The sequence below is a fragment of the Monodon monoceros genome, unplaced genomic scaffold (assembly GCF_005190385.1).
Source record: "Monodon monoceros isolate NGI ecotype Baffin Bay Population unplaced genomic scaffold, NGI_Narwhal_1 Super_Scaffold_22, whole genome shotgun sequence".
NCBI classification, from domain to species: domain Eukaryota; kingdom Metazoa; phylum Chordata; class Mammalia; order Artiodactyla; family Monodontidae; genus Monodon; species Monodon monoceros.
In genome coordinates this window covers 90,360,446-90,375,602 of record NW_021703779.1, presented here as the reverse complement: position 1 = coordinate 90,375,602, position 15,157 = coordinate 90,360,446, and positions in this window count along the sequence as shown.

Sequence of the window (15,157 nt, the reverse complement as noted above, 5' to 3'; positions counted from 1 at the left end):
AGGTTCTTACTCAGTTAAGCTGAGGTAAGGCCTATGAATCTGCATTTATGAAAAACCCACGGGTGATGCCAACACACCTGGCTCTTCAAGGACCATACTTTGAGAACCAGAGCTTTTAATGTTTTATCTCACCACTTGTCAAGTTTTAATGTGCATATGAGTCACCTGAGGATCTTATCAAAATGCAGATTCTGATTGATCAGGTCTGAAGTGGGGCCTGAGGTTCTGCATTTCTAACAGGCTCCCTGGGGGTGACAGTGCTGCTGGTTCACAGACTACACTGGCTGCTGAGAGTTTAGCATATGTCCCCTGTGATGGTTAATCTTATTCTGGGTATGTCTGTGGAGAGGGGGTTCTGGATAAGATTAATATCTGAATCAGTAGACTGAGTAAAGCAGATTGCCCTCCCTAATGTAGGTGGGCCTCATCCAATCAGTTGGAGGCCTGAGTGGAACAAAAGGGTTGAGTAAGAGGGAACGCCTCCTGCCTGACTGATAAGCTAGGACATCCATCTTTTCTCATTTTCAGACTCAAACTGAAACATTGACCCTTCTTGGGTCTGAAGCATGCTGTGTGTCAGACTAGAACTTATATTATCAGCTCTCTTGGTTCTCAGATCTTTGGACTCAAACCAGAACTACACCATCACCTCTCCTGGGTCTCCAGATTGCTGACTGTAGATCGTGGGAGTCCTCAGCCTCAATTAGTGCACGATCCAGTTCCTTATACTAAATTTCTATGTATATCTATATCTGTGTCTATATCTATATTTATGTCTATATCTATATCTATCTATTTATCCTATCAGTTCTATTTATCTGGAGAACCGTAACTAACATACCACCAGTTCCGATTTGAAAATCCAGTCCCCCAGTGACTGGGCACTGTATATCAATGGCAGGAGATATCAATTTATATTAGGATTCTGGAGACCTAAAGGGTCACACTCTTTGGAATTAGAAGCAGGGGCCAAAATCTGCTATGGGCTCCTGGTTCCCTGGACCCCTGGACCCCTGGACCCCGTAAACAAAAACAACTAGTGTTTACTGAACTCTCACATTCTGCCAGGAACTATGGCAAATATTTACATGAATTATCTTATTTGAAACTCCCAACGGGTACTATTACTATGGTCATTTTATCGATGAGAAAATGGAGACTCAAAGAGCTTTGGTAAGTTAAGTAAGAGAAACACAACCTTACTCCCTTCTTTAATTTCCAAAAGAAGTTTTGGTAAGTGCTTCTAGGGGGGTTTGAACCCAGGCAGTCTCACAGCAAGCCCAAGCTTCTATCCATAATATGACACTGTCCTCTCTGATGGTCACTTGTGTCATTGCCTGATTCACATGAGGGGCTGAAGGAAGATTTCAGAGACACATCTGCCTACTGGTTAGTTGGGAGACACTCTGAAAAAACTTACTTTGGTTTCCCTCTTCTCCCATGACCATAGGTTGTTTACATTATTAAATATGGCAACAGCTCTCGACTCTGCGTGGCTCATTTTTGAGACAGGGCTGTATGTTGGGTTTCCTTGGTGTAGGTAGGTTACAACTAGTACCTTCTTCTGGCTCATATCAGCTCTGGGTTGACTATTTTCAGTAGGCCAACAGTATTTATGGATCTTGTGTACATGCCTCAATATTGCAATTATCAGTAGATATCAGCTTCCAGAAGACAGGATCTAGCAGTTTGGATGATGGGCAAGGGGCCTGTAAATTTCAGTCCCAGGAGACGCTTCCTATCTGTGTAGGTGGCAGTAAGCAGAGTGATGGACCAGATGAAACAAACAGTTCTGGGAGTGGCCCAAGTTCAGATCCAGTAAGAGCTTTCTTAGAAGCTCCCCTTTCTGAAACAACCCATAATTATCAGAGGAGAGGAGTATGGCTGTTTCAAAAGCCCAAAACAAACCCTCTCTGAGCAGATTAAATCTTCTGCCACAGAGGTAAATCTCAAAACTAAACAACTGGCCAAGGAGCGATCCCAATGCCCAGCTATCAGCCAATCCAAGGGTGAATCAGATAGCACACAGGATGGGGGGCAGAGTCAAACCAGTTGAGTCAACCGGGCCCTTAACTGTCAGAATGAAAAATATTTCTCAGCTCAACTGATGGCATTAAGATCACAAAGTACTCTGGCTCATTTATGGCGGTTGTTGATACATTTGTTTAAGGATCACGTGTGTGTGTGTGTGTGTGCGTGTGTGTGTGTGTGTGTGTGTGTCCCCTTACCTCTTTTGTGTGTGGGCCTCTTCTCTGCCCCATTGTGCAATTATTGCTGCACGAACTCAAAATTCTTTTGGGCCAGAAGTCTGAGTGGCTTGGCCTAACAGTCACCCTTTGTGCAGAGTGAGGTTTTAGTGAGGCAAAGGAAGATGCCTGTGCTGTCAAAGCCTCCATGTCTATGTGTTTGCATTTGTTTTCTAATTCCAACCTTACCTCTGCTAAACTGAGGATTTGTCCACAACTGGCCAGCATCCGTCCCAGTTCAGGATTCTAGGTAATGCCTGTAGAGGTGGAGGAGTGGCAGATGGAGAGTGGAAGACAGGAGGGGAAGGCAGGCCACTGAGGTTGATGTGTCCTTCTTGCTTGAGACCACCCTTCCCTTTTGATGTCTGTAACAGAAATAGCTGTACTACTACTATGTAATTTTAACGTCTCAGGCTGTGTGAGGAAATGCCACCAGTGCACCTGATTCACAGCTATCCAGAAAAGAGAGGTCAGCAGGACCCCTGGGCCCAGATCTTGAGCTCAACACAGCATCACATTCTGGCTGATGCTCAGGGGCTTGTTTGTCTCAGGGAGCAGAATGGGGGTCCCTCAGAAATATTGATCCATCTATCCTGCCTCTCCCAGCTCTCCAGCACTAACCAAATCTGTAGGTGAAAAGATGGATCTAAGGGAGAGGTGCCTCAAAATCAGAAATCTGTGTGGGTTTCTTCGAGAGGTCTGGGGACTTGAGGGGCGGCAATGTAAAAATTATTGGAGCCAAATCTGCACATCACCTCAGCTTGCAGATTTTCCTTTCTTTTCTTTTCTTTTGACTTCATTTTGTGATGGCAAAAAAACCCTCCAGTGGCTTTCTTAATTAAGTAAATTAAGGCCAGCTTGCACCTTTGTGCAAGAGAAAGAGTGTTTCAGGATCTTTTTCCTGATGCCTCTTTAGTGTCCCCCTGCACCCACCCCTAGCTATCTCTCCCCAGAGACTTCAGGTTAGGGAAATCTGACCAAGTGGCTAGATCTAACCACAGTCTCCTGGCAAGAAAGGACACTGCAGACCCCAAGGACAGTTCAGTGTGATGGAAGGGGAGTCAGCCATTCTGGAGGGCTTCTTTTCCTCTGTTCCCCACTCTGCTTCTAGCTTCTGCATCTGCTGTTTTTGTTTGCCTTGGGATGTCAGGCACAACCTCAGTCCCTTCTTTGATTTCCAAAAGAAATCTACTTGTCTCCAGTATTCAGCAAGTCTGGGTAGACTTTACTGATGTTGGGGGTAGAGTCCCAGCAAGGGGATCCCAGGATGGAGGCTTCTGCCAGATCCCTTGCATTCTGCTCCCTCTCATCTCTTCTCTGCTCTTTTTACACTCCTCCTCCTAGATTGTGTTCCTACCTCTCATGCAGTTTCTTCTCACTCTATTAGAGCATCTAGCAGATTAATCATCTAGGCCTCAACAGATTTAAAAACATTTCTTTTGTGTACCAGTAGCCACCCTCTTTAAAGGGAGGATGGGATTATAAATATTTATTTTTTTGCGGGGTCATTCATCCTCATATTTTCCCATAAGACAGATGGAAAAACTGAGGTCTTAGCCACCTAGCAATCCAACAGTGTTGCTCAGCTCCAGACACAAGTCCTCTGTATACTAGCCTGGTTCTCTTTTCTTCAGGTTACTCTCTCTCTCTCTCTCTCTCTCTCTCTCCCTTTGTAGCAGCTTTGCCAGCTGTACATATTCTAATGTGAAATCTTTTCTGGATGGTGGATGATCTTGTTGCTATGCCCTAGGCTCCATACTTCTCTAGAATCTCAGGGGAAAACACCATCTCCTCAAAAGCTGGGAGCTCTTAGAATGCAGCCAAAGACCCTTCCAGGATCCATGAGAGCTGTCCAGCTTGTTTGGAGTTTGTGTCCCACTTTTCAAAACCCACTTCAATACTGGCTGAGAGGGAATAAGTCGGGGAGAGATGACTGGAAAAGGTGGAGAAAAGAACTCTGTCCCAGAGGATCTTTTTTAAAGCCAGATAGCCACCTACCACCGTGGTCAATGCAGGCAACCCAGTTCTGGGCTTGTTTGGGAAAGATCTGTCCCTCCCCTTGCACAAAGACTGCCTGCCTCTGAATTCTGTATGCAGGGAGACATAGCAGAGCTGGGGGAGGGAGCGATGGCGAAGGCAGATGTGGTCACGACATCTAGAAGATGCTATCAGAGCCCACTCGAGGTTTTGAAAGGGGTACGTTTCGAAAACCACAAATAAATGTGATTTTATGCAACAGGAAACAAATGTATGAAATTCATTAGCCTCGAGTTAGCGTAAGCTGAAATTGTGTGTAAATACCTTTTAAGAAGGGTTAGATGCATTCATAAATTTATGCATAGCCGGTTACTAAGGGCAACGAGCATGTTTTCATAGGAAGCTGGAAACAGAAGAGACTTTAGAGATCGGCTAATCTCTAGTCCTCCGGCACCCCCCCCCCCCCCCCCCCCCGCCTCTGCAGTGACGGGCCATCAGAAAGGGGCCTCCTGGAGCCAAAGAGGGCACTAGATGGGAAATGGGTGATTCCTAGTGGTCTCCCAGGTAACCCCCACCCTCAATCTTTTCCTTCAAAGTTAAGTTTTAGAGAGGAGAGAGGGGACAAACCGGCTTAAATGCCTCTAATTAGCTGGAGGAGCCACAGAGACTGTGTGTGGGGGGCTTGGGGGATGGGCAGAGGGCAGATATGAAAAGACGGAGAAGAAAAAGATCCTACCTTGCCCTTGGAGAGATCATAGTCTAATAAGGGATATAAATAAGTGAGAAAATATTACGAGATTATGTACAACACAGCAGGGTACACCCTGGGGGTGTCGAGAAGGGATGAGTGCTGTGTACAAAGAAAGAGGGGAGCAGGGCACATTGGCTTCCCGATGTGAGAGAGCCTGAAGCAAGTGGCAGCGTTTACTTAAACACACAGGGAACGGTTAGCCCTCCCATCACCAAGTCAAGCCTAGACTCCATTGTAGCGCTCACGGTTCTTCAGAAACAATGGGCATAGCGCCCCCTGAAGTTGTGCAATCAGCTACTGTGACTCCGTCATTTCCAGGTGAGGAAATGGACGCCTGGAGACATGAATGAACGAACATGTCGCACAGCTATTTCACGTCAGGGTGGGGCTCTGCCTCACTTCTACCAAACTGCAGCCCAACCCTCCCACAACACACGCCCTGAGATCCCTTCCTCGGGGCCACCCTTAGCCAATACACATTACAGTGAAATAAGTTTCATTAATTAGAGCTAGAAACGCTTCTTTCTGTGAATGGGAAATAGGGTATCCCTTCCCCTAGGCAGATGCAGACCCTCGCAAGGGTGCTCGGCTTGGCAAAGGGACCCCTCAGCTGGTTGTCCTGTGTTGGACACCCTGTCCCAACCTGTACAGTAGCCCTGCCCATTAGCGACATGAATCCTGGGCTATGGAGCTACTCCAGGAAACGTTTGTCACTGTAAAGACCCAGCTCCTGCCCGAGCCAATCCCTCCCCTCCCTGATCGCCCAGCCCCCAGGTGATGGCATTTCGGTGGTGGAAGACATAGTCCCTGTCGAGTTTCTTTCTGATTTTGAAGTCTGTAAAGCGCTGTGGACTCCCTCAGGCTATAAGACAGTTCATAAACATAAGATGTTATTATCTCACTATTAAATAAACAGAACAACGATTAAGTCTGATCTGAAAAAAATGAATCAGCTTCCTTCACGCTGCTGGAAGTTCTCAAACGAGGTGCCAAACTTCATTTTTAGTGCCTGTTGAATAAACAGCTCACTCAGCTGCCTTTCTCCTAGCAGCGCCTTCCAGCTTTGCAATTCCAGTCACCTCCTCATGTCAGGTGGGACCTCAGCTGCCAAGAGCATTCAGTCTCCTCCCCCTGCAACTCTCTGAGGGCTGCGGGAACAGAGCTCGATCTCATCCTCTCCCCTCTGGCCCATGCGACTTGTCTCCCTCCTAAACCATCTGTCACAATTAAGCACAGCAACAGAAACTCTTAAAATTGAGCCCGTACAAGCTCCTCTTTCTATTGTGCCTCAATATCCTAGGGCCTAGAAGATAAGATTGAGCAAGAAGCCTGGGATAAAATTTCCCCCCAGGGCCCACCACTCAGTAGTGCTTAGAATTCTCCCAGGAGTCTGATTTCTTCCTAATGTGTGACTCCGAGAATCCCTAGGTAATTACAAATAGTTCTGATAAGGAGAACACACAGTACCAGTCGCTCAGACTGCAGCGTGAATGTGTTTATCACATCTTTTTCCAATGAGACAGAAGGATATATGAATCAAGAGACATGTGAATATCTCACACTGTAACAGAATGGATGTACTCCACCAAAGGTAGCTGTAAAAGAAGTTCTAGTTCTTCATTAACTGTTTCCTTTCTCTCTTTTTCCTTCTTTCTTTCCTTCCTTCCTCCCTCCTTTCCTTTCCTTTCTTTCTGGGAGATTATTTCATTCTCATTGTGGTGTGAAAGATTGATGGGCAGAATTTCCCTGAGCCAGTAAAAAGTCAATTAATATAAATCATCACTAACTCCCTTCCTTCCTCCTTCCTTCCTTCCTCCCTCTCTCCCCTCTTTCCATTTGGAAGACTATAATAAACGGACTTATTATGGGGGAGATTCCTTCAATAGGCCTAGTTTAACTGCCTGATTAAGTTTAGTGGGACTTCAGTGGGAGAAACAGGAGAGGCTGTGAATGGCAGAGGGGTTCCTGTTCTTATCTGAGACTGTCCTACTAGGATTTAGCTGCTGTGTAAAGCCTGATATCTGAGTGGGGTTAAGACTGGTGGTGGAACCCAGCATGTGCTGCTGGTTTTAGTGGGAGGAGGATTTTTGCAATTCTTTTGGAGACTAACTATCCGTTTAGCCATCAACCTCCATCTCCTGGGCAATGCCAGGAGTTTCTGTCTCCTCACTTGTGCCTTCCAGAACTGTTTCTCACACATTCCCTCCACTTTTAAAAATTAATAGACTATCTTTTAGAGCAGTTTTAGGTTTACAGAAAAACTGAGCAGAAAGCACATGTACCTCCTCTCCCTCCGCACCAGTTGCCTCTATTATTAATATCTTGAATTAGTGCGCTACGTTAGTTACAATAGATGAACCAATAATAATATATTATTATTAATTAAAGCCCATAGCTTTCATCAGGGTTCACTCTTTGTACTGTACAGTTCTATGCATTTTGATAAGTGTATAATACTGTATCCACCATTACAGTATCATACAGAATAGTTTCACTGCCCTAAAAATCCCCTGTGCTCTACCTATTCATACCTCCCCTTTAGCCTTAGCCCCTGGCAACCACTAATCTTTCTACTCTTTATAGTTTTGCCTTTTTTAGAATGTGATATAGTTGGAATTATGTAGTATGTAGCCTTTTCAGACTGGCTTCTTTCACTTAGAGATATGCATTAAGTGATACTAAGTGTCTTTTCATGGCATGAGTGCTCATTTCTTTTCATTTGCCGAATAATATTCTATCATCTGGATGTACCAGATTTTATTTATTTGCCTATTGGAAGATATCTTGATTGCTTCTAAGTTTTGGCAATTATAAAGAAAGCCACAATAAACATTGTGTGCAGGTTTTTGTGTGGAACTAAGTTTTCAACTCATTTGAAAACTACTAAGGAGTGTGGTTGCTGGATTATACGGTAAGACTATGTTTAGCTTTGTGAGAGACTGCCAAATTGTCTTCCAAAGTGGTTGTACCATTTTGCCTTCCCACCAGCAATAAATGAGAGTTCCTGTTGCTCCACATCCTCCTTGCCAGCATTTGGTGGCGTTCATGTTCTGGATTTTAGCCATTCTAATAGGGGTGTAGTGAATGGCATCTCATTGTTTTAATTTGCAGTTCCCTAATGACATGATGTTGAGCATCTTTTCATATGCTAACTTGCCATCTATATATCTCCGGTGAGGTTTCTTCTCAGCTCTTTCACCCATTTTTAAATTAGGTTGTTTTCTAAGTTTTAAGAGTTTCCTATATTTGGATATTAGTCCTTTATCTCTTATGTGTTTTGGAAATATTTTTTTCCCAGTCTGTGGCTTGTTTTTTCATTCTCTTAAGAGTGTCTTTAACAGGGAAGACTTTTTAATTTTAATGAAGTCCAACTTACTATTTTTTTCTTTCATGGACTATGCTTTAGGTATTGTATCTAAAAATCATCACCAAATCCAAGGTCACCTACATTTTCTCTTATGTTATCTACTAGAAATTTTATGGTTTTGCACTTTACATATAGGTCTAAGATCCATTTTGAGTTAATTTTTGTGAAAAGTATAAGGTCAGTGCCTATGTTCTTTCTCTCTCTTTTGTTTCTTTTGCTTGTGGGTGTTTAGTTATTCCAGCACCATCTGTTGAAAGGGCTATCCTTTCTTCATTGAATCACCTTTATCTTTCTGTCAAAGATCAGTTAGCTATATTTGTGTGGGTCTATTTCTTTTTCTCTTCCAGTTTTATTGAGATATAATTGGCATACAACACATTGTATTAGTAAGGTGTACAGCATACTAATTTGACTTATATACAACATGAAATGATTACCACAAACCACAATAGTTTAGTGAACATCCATCATTTCATATAGATACAAAATTAAAGAAATAGAAAAACATATTTTTCCTTGTGATGAGAATTCTTGGGATTTACCCTCTTAACAACTTTCATGTATAACACACAGCAGTGTTCATTATATTTATCATGTTGTACATTACATCCCTAGTACTTATTTACTTATAAATAGGAGTTTGTATCTTTTGACCACCTTCATCCAATTCCCCCTCCACTCCTCCTCTGCCTCTGGTAACCACAATCTGATCTCTTTTTCTATGGGTTTCCTTGTATGTTTGTTTGGTTTTGAAGTATAATTTACCTACAACACTATGTTAGTTCCTGTTGTACAACATAGTGATTCGATATTTCTATACATTTCAAAATGATCACGACAACAAGTCTAGTTACCATCTGTCACCCTACAAAGATATTACATAATTATTGACTATATTCCCCACACTGTACATTTCATACCAGTGACTCATTTATTTTGCAACTGGAATTTTCTACCTCTTAATCTCCCACACCGATTTCTCTCCTCTCCCCACCCTCTGTGGGTCTACATCTGGGTGCTCTATTCTGTTATGTTGATTTATTTGTCTATTCCTTTCCCAATACCACATTGTCTTGATTACAGTAGGTCTTGAAGTTGTAGAGTGTCAGTCTTTTGACTTTCTTCTTCATCTTTTTCTTCATATTGTGTTGTTTATTCTGGGTCTTAATACCTTAGCATATATACTTTAGAATCAGTTTGTCAATATCCACAAAGTAATGCTCTGGTATTTTGATTGGGATTGAGTTAAATCTATAGATCAAGTTGGGAAGATCTTTGCATCTATGTTTATGAGAGATATTGGTTTGTACTTTTCCTTTCTTGTAATGTCTTTGTTTGGATTTAATATTAGGGTGATGCTGACCTCACAGGACAAGTTAGGATGGGTTTCCTCTGCTTTTATTTTCTGAAACACACTGTAGGGAATTGATATCATTTTTCTTTAAATGTTTGGCAGAATTCACAAGTCAAACCATCTGGGCCTGTTCCTTTCTCCTTTGGAAGGTTATTAATTATTAATTCCATTTCTTTAGTCAATATAGGCCTTTTAAGATTATCTATTTCTCCTTGTCTGAGTTTCGGTAACTGTGTCTTTCAAGGAATTGGTCCATTTCATCTGAGTTATCACACTGGTGGGCATAGAGTTATTGTTAATATTCCTTTGTTTTCTTTTTAATTTCCATGGGATGCCCTCTACTTTTACCCCATTCATTCATTTAAAAATTATGTTGAGCACTTACTATTAAAAACATGAATTCAGCATACATTCATTGAATGTCTATTATACGCTAGGTACGGTGGTAAGGTTAGGGATAGCATGGCATTGTCCTCTTGGAACTTACATTCTAGTGAGGAAGATCGAGTTTGAATAAATAAATAGACACAACAAACAACTGCAATTGTAGTGGATGCTAAAGAAGGAAGTAAACAGTCAGGAGAAAACTTCTATAGCAAGGGTGGGCCAGGAAAGCCTCTCTACGGAGGTGACATTTTAGCCGAGAATTAAAAACTGAGAAGGATCCAGCCTTGAGAAAAGCCCAGGAAAGAGCACTGCAGGCAAAAGGAACCACATGGGTGAAGACCCTCCAGAGAAGGAAGAGCTCACATAGGAGAAGATGAAATCCATTCAGTGTGTCTAGAGCATAGTGAGCAATGGAGACAGTAGCCCCAGAAGAGGTCTGAGAGGTAGGCAGGGGCTTGATCCTGGAGGACCTCATAAGTCATGGGAAGGAGTTTGGATTTTCTAAGTGAAATGAGAAGCTTTTGAAGGATTTTAAGCAGGAGAGCGACACGATCTGATTTACATTTTTAAAAGATCACACTGTGATCTTTCCTTACAGCTGTGAGAAAAATAGAATGGGAGGAAATGAGAGGGAACAAGAGAGAACAAGCAGGGAAACCAGAGAGGAGCTATGACTTTTGTCTAGGCAGAAGGAGTTGGGTGCCTGGACTTGAGCAGGGAGGGCGGTGACAGTTGAAATGGGGAGAAGTAAAAATGAATGAATTGGGATCTATTTTGCCAAGCACAGGACTGGACATTACAAGCTGCATTAGCCGGGCCATCCACGGAAGGATGCCTTTCTCTACCTCCAGTTTGAGGATTTCTTCCTCAAGAACCTCATTTGCTCAGGAGCCACAAAGTGACCTCACTGGTTCCTTATATTATCCCAATAAGCTCTGGGAGTGACTATTATAGTTCCCTGGGCTTATCAATGACATATGTTCGGGGACCACAATTTCCGTCTCAAACAGGTGTTTTACATTCTGGGCACATTCCAAATAGTGCGGCCCTGAGGAGCTCTGTTCTCATCTCTCCCAGGTGGGTGACATTTAGTATGATTATTGTTCAGTAGCACTCAGACTTCTACTAAATGGTATGGCAGAAGGAAGAACCTTGACTATCAGCGTGATTAGACAGTGGAATGGATTGCCAGGGGAGGTTATGAAGTTTCCTCCAGCCAGACAGGCTGCTGAAATATGAAGACATTATGTACCAACGTGAGCAGCACCTTTATATTCTAAGGGTGGGTAGAGAAAGCAATTCAAGTGACAAGGGGAGTAGGGTGGAAGGACATGGTCAGTGCTAGGTCATGGGTGGCTGCCAAACAACGCAAGCCAGGACTCACAGCCAGGCTGGGCCAGCAGGTGAATAGGGGAGCTAGAATGAATGCCCAGGGAACTAGTTACCGTGAGTTATGAGGTTGAAGCCAAGGTCTGAATCCAGGGTGTAAAACCAAACTGGAAGACACAGACAAGGTCTGGAGTCTGAATAGACAGGAAAGAGTAATCCTGCAGAGGTCCAAACCAGGCAGAAAGCAGTGTCAGGGGAATCCTGGTCTAATGGTGGTATTGGTCTGTGGCTGGGTTTCAAGCTAAGAAGAGAGAAATAGGTGGAGATAAAATCAGAGTGGGACAGGTACCTCCTGAATCAGAACAGCTAGGTGGGTACACATCGTGGCTCAGCCAAGGATGTGCCACTGGATCTCAGAAATGGGACCCAACTGCCCTCTGCCTTATTTCAAAGCTTCCCAGATTTTTGTGACTTCAGCACAATGCTACGGGCTCCGGGGGATGGGGCCTCACTGGGTGATATACTGTCCCTATTTTCTGTGGTCTGTGGACATCCTTTTGACATGGCAAACAGATTGGAAGTAAAATCAAGTTCACAACATAATCACAAAGAGGAATTTCTCTGACTCTGCCCTTGCCTGTGTTTGCCCCTCTTCAAAGCCTTTCACTAATCCAACTATTTCTGCGAGTCTCCCAGAAGTCTGTGACATAGGTTCATTAACGATATACTTTCAACTCCCCAGTGGCTTCCACCATTTCCTCCCTTCCTTCTGTAGCTCCCTGGGGTGATAATCTGCTGCCAAGTCTTCTGATGCCTGTAGCAAAAGCATTGATGCATTGAGGTGGCCGCTGCTCGTGCTGTCGCAAAGCTGTTTCCCACCCAACTGGAACTACTAAAGCCAGTGCTTCTGATGTGCCCTGTGTACTCAATGTCCCACAGAGATTTTAGTGAAATAGTCCTTTAAATTGGTACTTACTCTTACAAAGCCCTCTCTACTTAGGACTCAGGTGTGAGTCCCAGGAGGTAGATCAGAAGATAACCAGGGTGGTGCCCTCTGGTGGGTATTGTGTTGTCATTGTTGTTATTTGGTTTTTGCTCTTCCCAGCGAGCTTTTCCACTCTCCTTCAACTGGTTATAGCCTCTACTCCTGGCCTCAGGGATAAGTATGTGAACTAGAGCTGGCCAGTCACAGAACATCCATTCTCTTAGCAACAGTGATTGGATGGAATGATGGGCACATGAACAACAACAAAAAAAGGCCAGTCAGAAATGTTCCCTGGGATAGATCCATGGACTCTGGGAGATAGAATTTCTCTTTGTGAGGCTTTGCCTGCTGACAGCCACGTCTCTTTCAATATGAAGACCAGTCTGCAAGAAAGGATGAGACAAATGGGGAAAGAGAAGCAGAGATGAAATATAGACCCAGAGAGTTCTGACAATGTTGAGTCTCCAACCTTGGCTCCTTCCTAGCCTTCTGAACCAAAGCAATCCTTTTTTTTTCTGCTTAAGGTGGGTTGAGTTGGGGTTCTGTTATTTCTTATTTTTAAATGTTGTGATTAATTACAACCTGAGCGTTATACTCAAAATCTTCCCTCCCCCTCAACTCTGAGGTCTAGGAGGGATCTTAGATGTCCATTCTTTCTTCAATTAGGATGCCATCTTTCCTGCGAAGCTCTTTCAGCTTCTAAACACATAGTTTCTCAGTGGACCCACCTCCTAGACCCTCCAGACAGAACAATACATATGTGAGTCCAAGGGTGAATCCAATTTAGGCTGCTAAGTTAGGCCCCTTCCATATAATAACTCATTTAACAAATATTTATTGAGCTCTTACTATGTGTCAGACACTGTTCTAGGAGCTGAGAATATAGAAGTGAATAAAATAGACAACATTTCTACCCTCATGAAGCTTGTGTTCTGATAATTAGATAACAAATAATTACACATATAATTTAATCTCATCAGTGTTATGAAAAAAAAATAGAGCAGGTTAATAAGATAGGAAGTGATGGGGTAGAGTGTTATTTTAGGCAGTATGTGCTGGGGAGGCCCTCCAAGGAGTGAAGAGTCCTGAATAAAATGTGGATATGAGTCATGTGGATATTTAGCAGAAACATAGTTTAGGCTAGTGAGACAGGAAATACGAAGGCCTGGAGGTGCTTGACATGTTCAAAAGCAGCGAAGGAGGCCAGTGAAGTAAGGTGAGTTAAAAGGAGGAGTGGTAGGAAATGAGGCCAGAGAGGTAGCCAAGGGCCAATCTGCAGCAGGCCTTGGAGGCTGGGGTAAGAACTTTGTATTTTTCCCTAATTGTGATGAGAAGTTATTAGAGTGTTTTGATCTGGGGATTGGCAGTATCAGATTGACCTTTTACAAGCATCCCTCTGGCTGTGGTGGAGATAATGGATTGTGGGAGGTGAAGCAGGGAGGCAAGACAGGAGATTATTGTGTGAGTCCAAGTAAGAGATGGTGGTGCCAACTAGGGTGGTAGCAAGGGAAGCAGTGAAAAGTAGGTGGATTCAGCATCTATTTTTCTTTTGTTTTGGTTTTGTTATGACCAGAAAACAAGTGAGAATTTTTAATTCACAAAAGATGAAAACACAAGACATTGATCTCCTTATACATACAATATTACAATAAGCTGATTAGCTGTGGACTATGAAAACACTTAAGACTTCACATACACACATGTGTACTTTGAAACAAGAAACACAGGACAATTTTAACCTTTGATATGTCATAACTACCAAGAGAAAGAACACTGATTTGAGTCTAATTGTTTTCCTGGCATGCAATCACTATATAGGCCAGGCCGAAAGCATACTGTATATTGTTAAGGACATCTTTAGGCAAATATAAACATTCTCATTTGGGAGCTTTTTCTCCCTACCCAAAACAATCTGCTTTTCCATCGCTGTCAAGTAGCTTGGTTTGTTATCAGTTTAACAAGATCATGACAACAAACAACATTTTCACCACAAAACTCAGGTGAGAGGTTTTTACACAGGTCATACAAAAAATATTTTTTCCCAAGAAAAGCAATCTGTAAATTATAGATGCAACCCTAAGAAAAAGAGTCTTGGTTACAAATCATTCATTTTCAAATACTGATGAAGAAATAAAGAATGGAGGGGTGGGTAGGAGTGGGTGGTAGAGGCAGTGGCATGGCAGGGAGCACAAAAGGTGTGAAATGAGGAAAACACTTGCCACAGGAAATACTGGATTCAGTTGATTTTTAAAAAAATGAGGTATTATAAGAGTGTGCCAGTAAATGCAAAAAAAAAAAAAAACACCAAAATTAAAAACCAAAATGCACATTTCCAATGGAAAAATCTCTAAACCTCTTATAGTTTTCTTTATTCAGATTAGACATTTCATATACAGCAGTTAATCTAGAAAAATACATTTAAAAGAATCTTCAGCAGACCATGCTCTCTGTAACAAAACTTTCCAAACCCTGTTTTATTATACAAACCAATCTACAATAGTAGTGTAAAAAGAAATTCTCAAATTTAGCAATGTCATTTTCGATCTGACATCCATCTAATTTACACATGGGTTTCCACTATTCGTATTGCAGACTTAGAATTCTGTAATAAATTTTTTCTAATGTATTCTGTACATATTAAATAATCTAAAAGTTTCCTCTTGTAGTGCATTTACCATTTAGCAAGTCTATTCAGCATTTTTCCAGTACCATTTGCATTACAGTGATTTGCCTGTAAATGTAATTAAAATCTAAAAGGGCA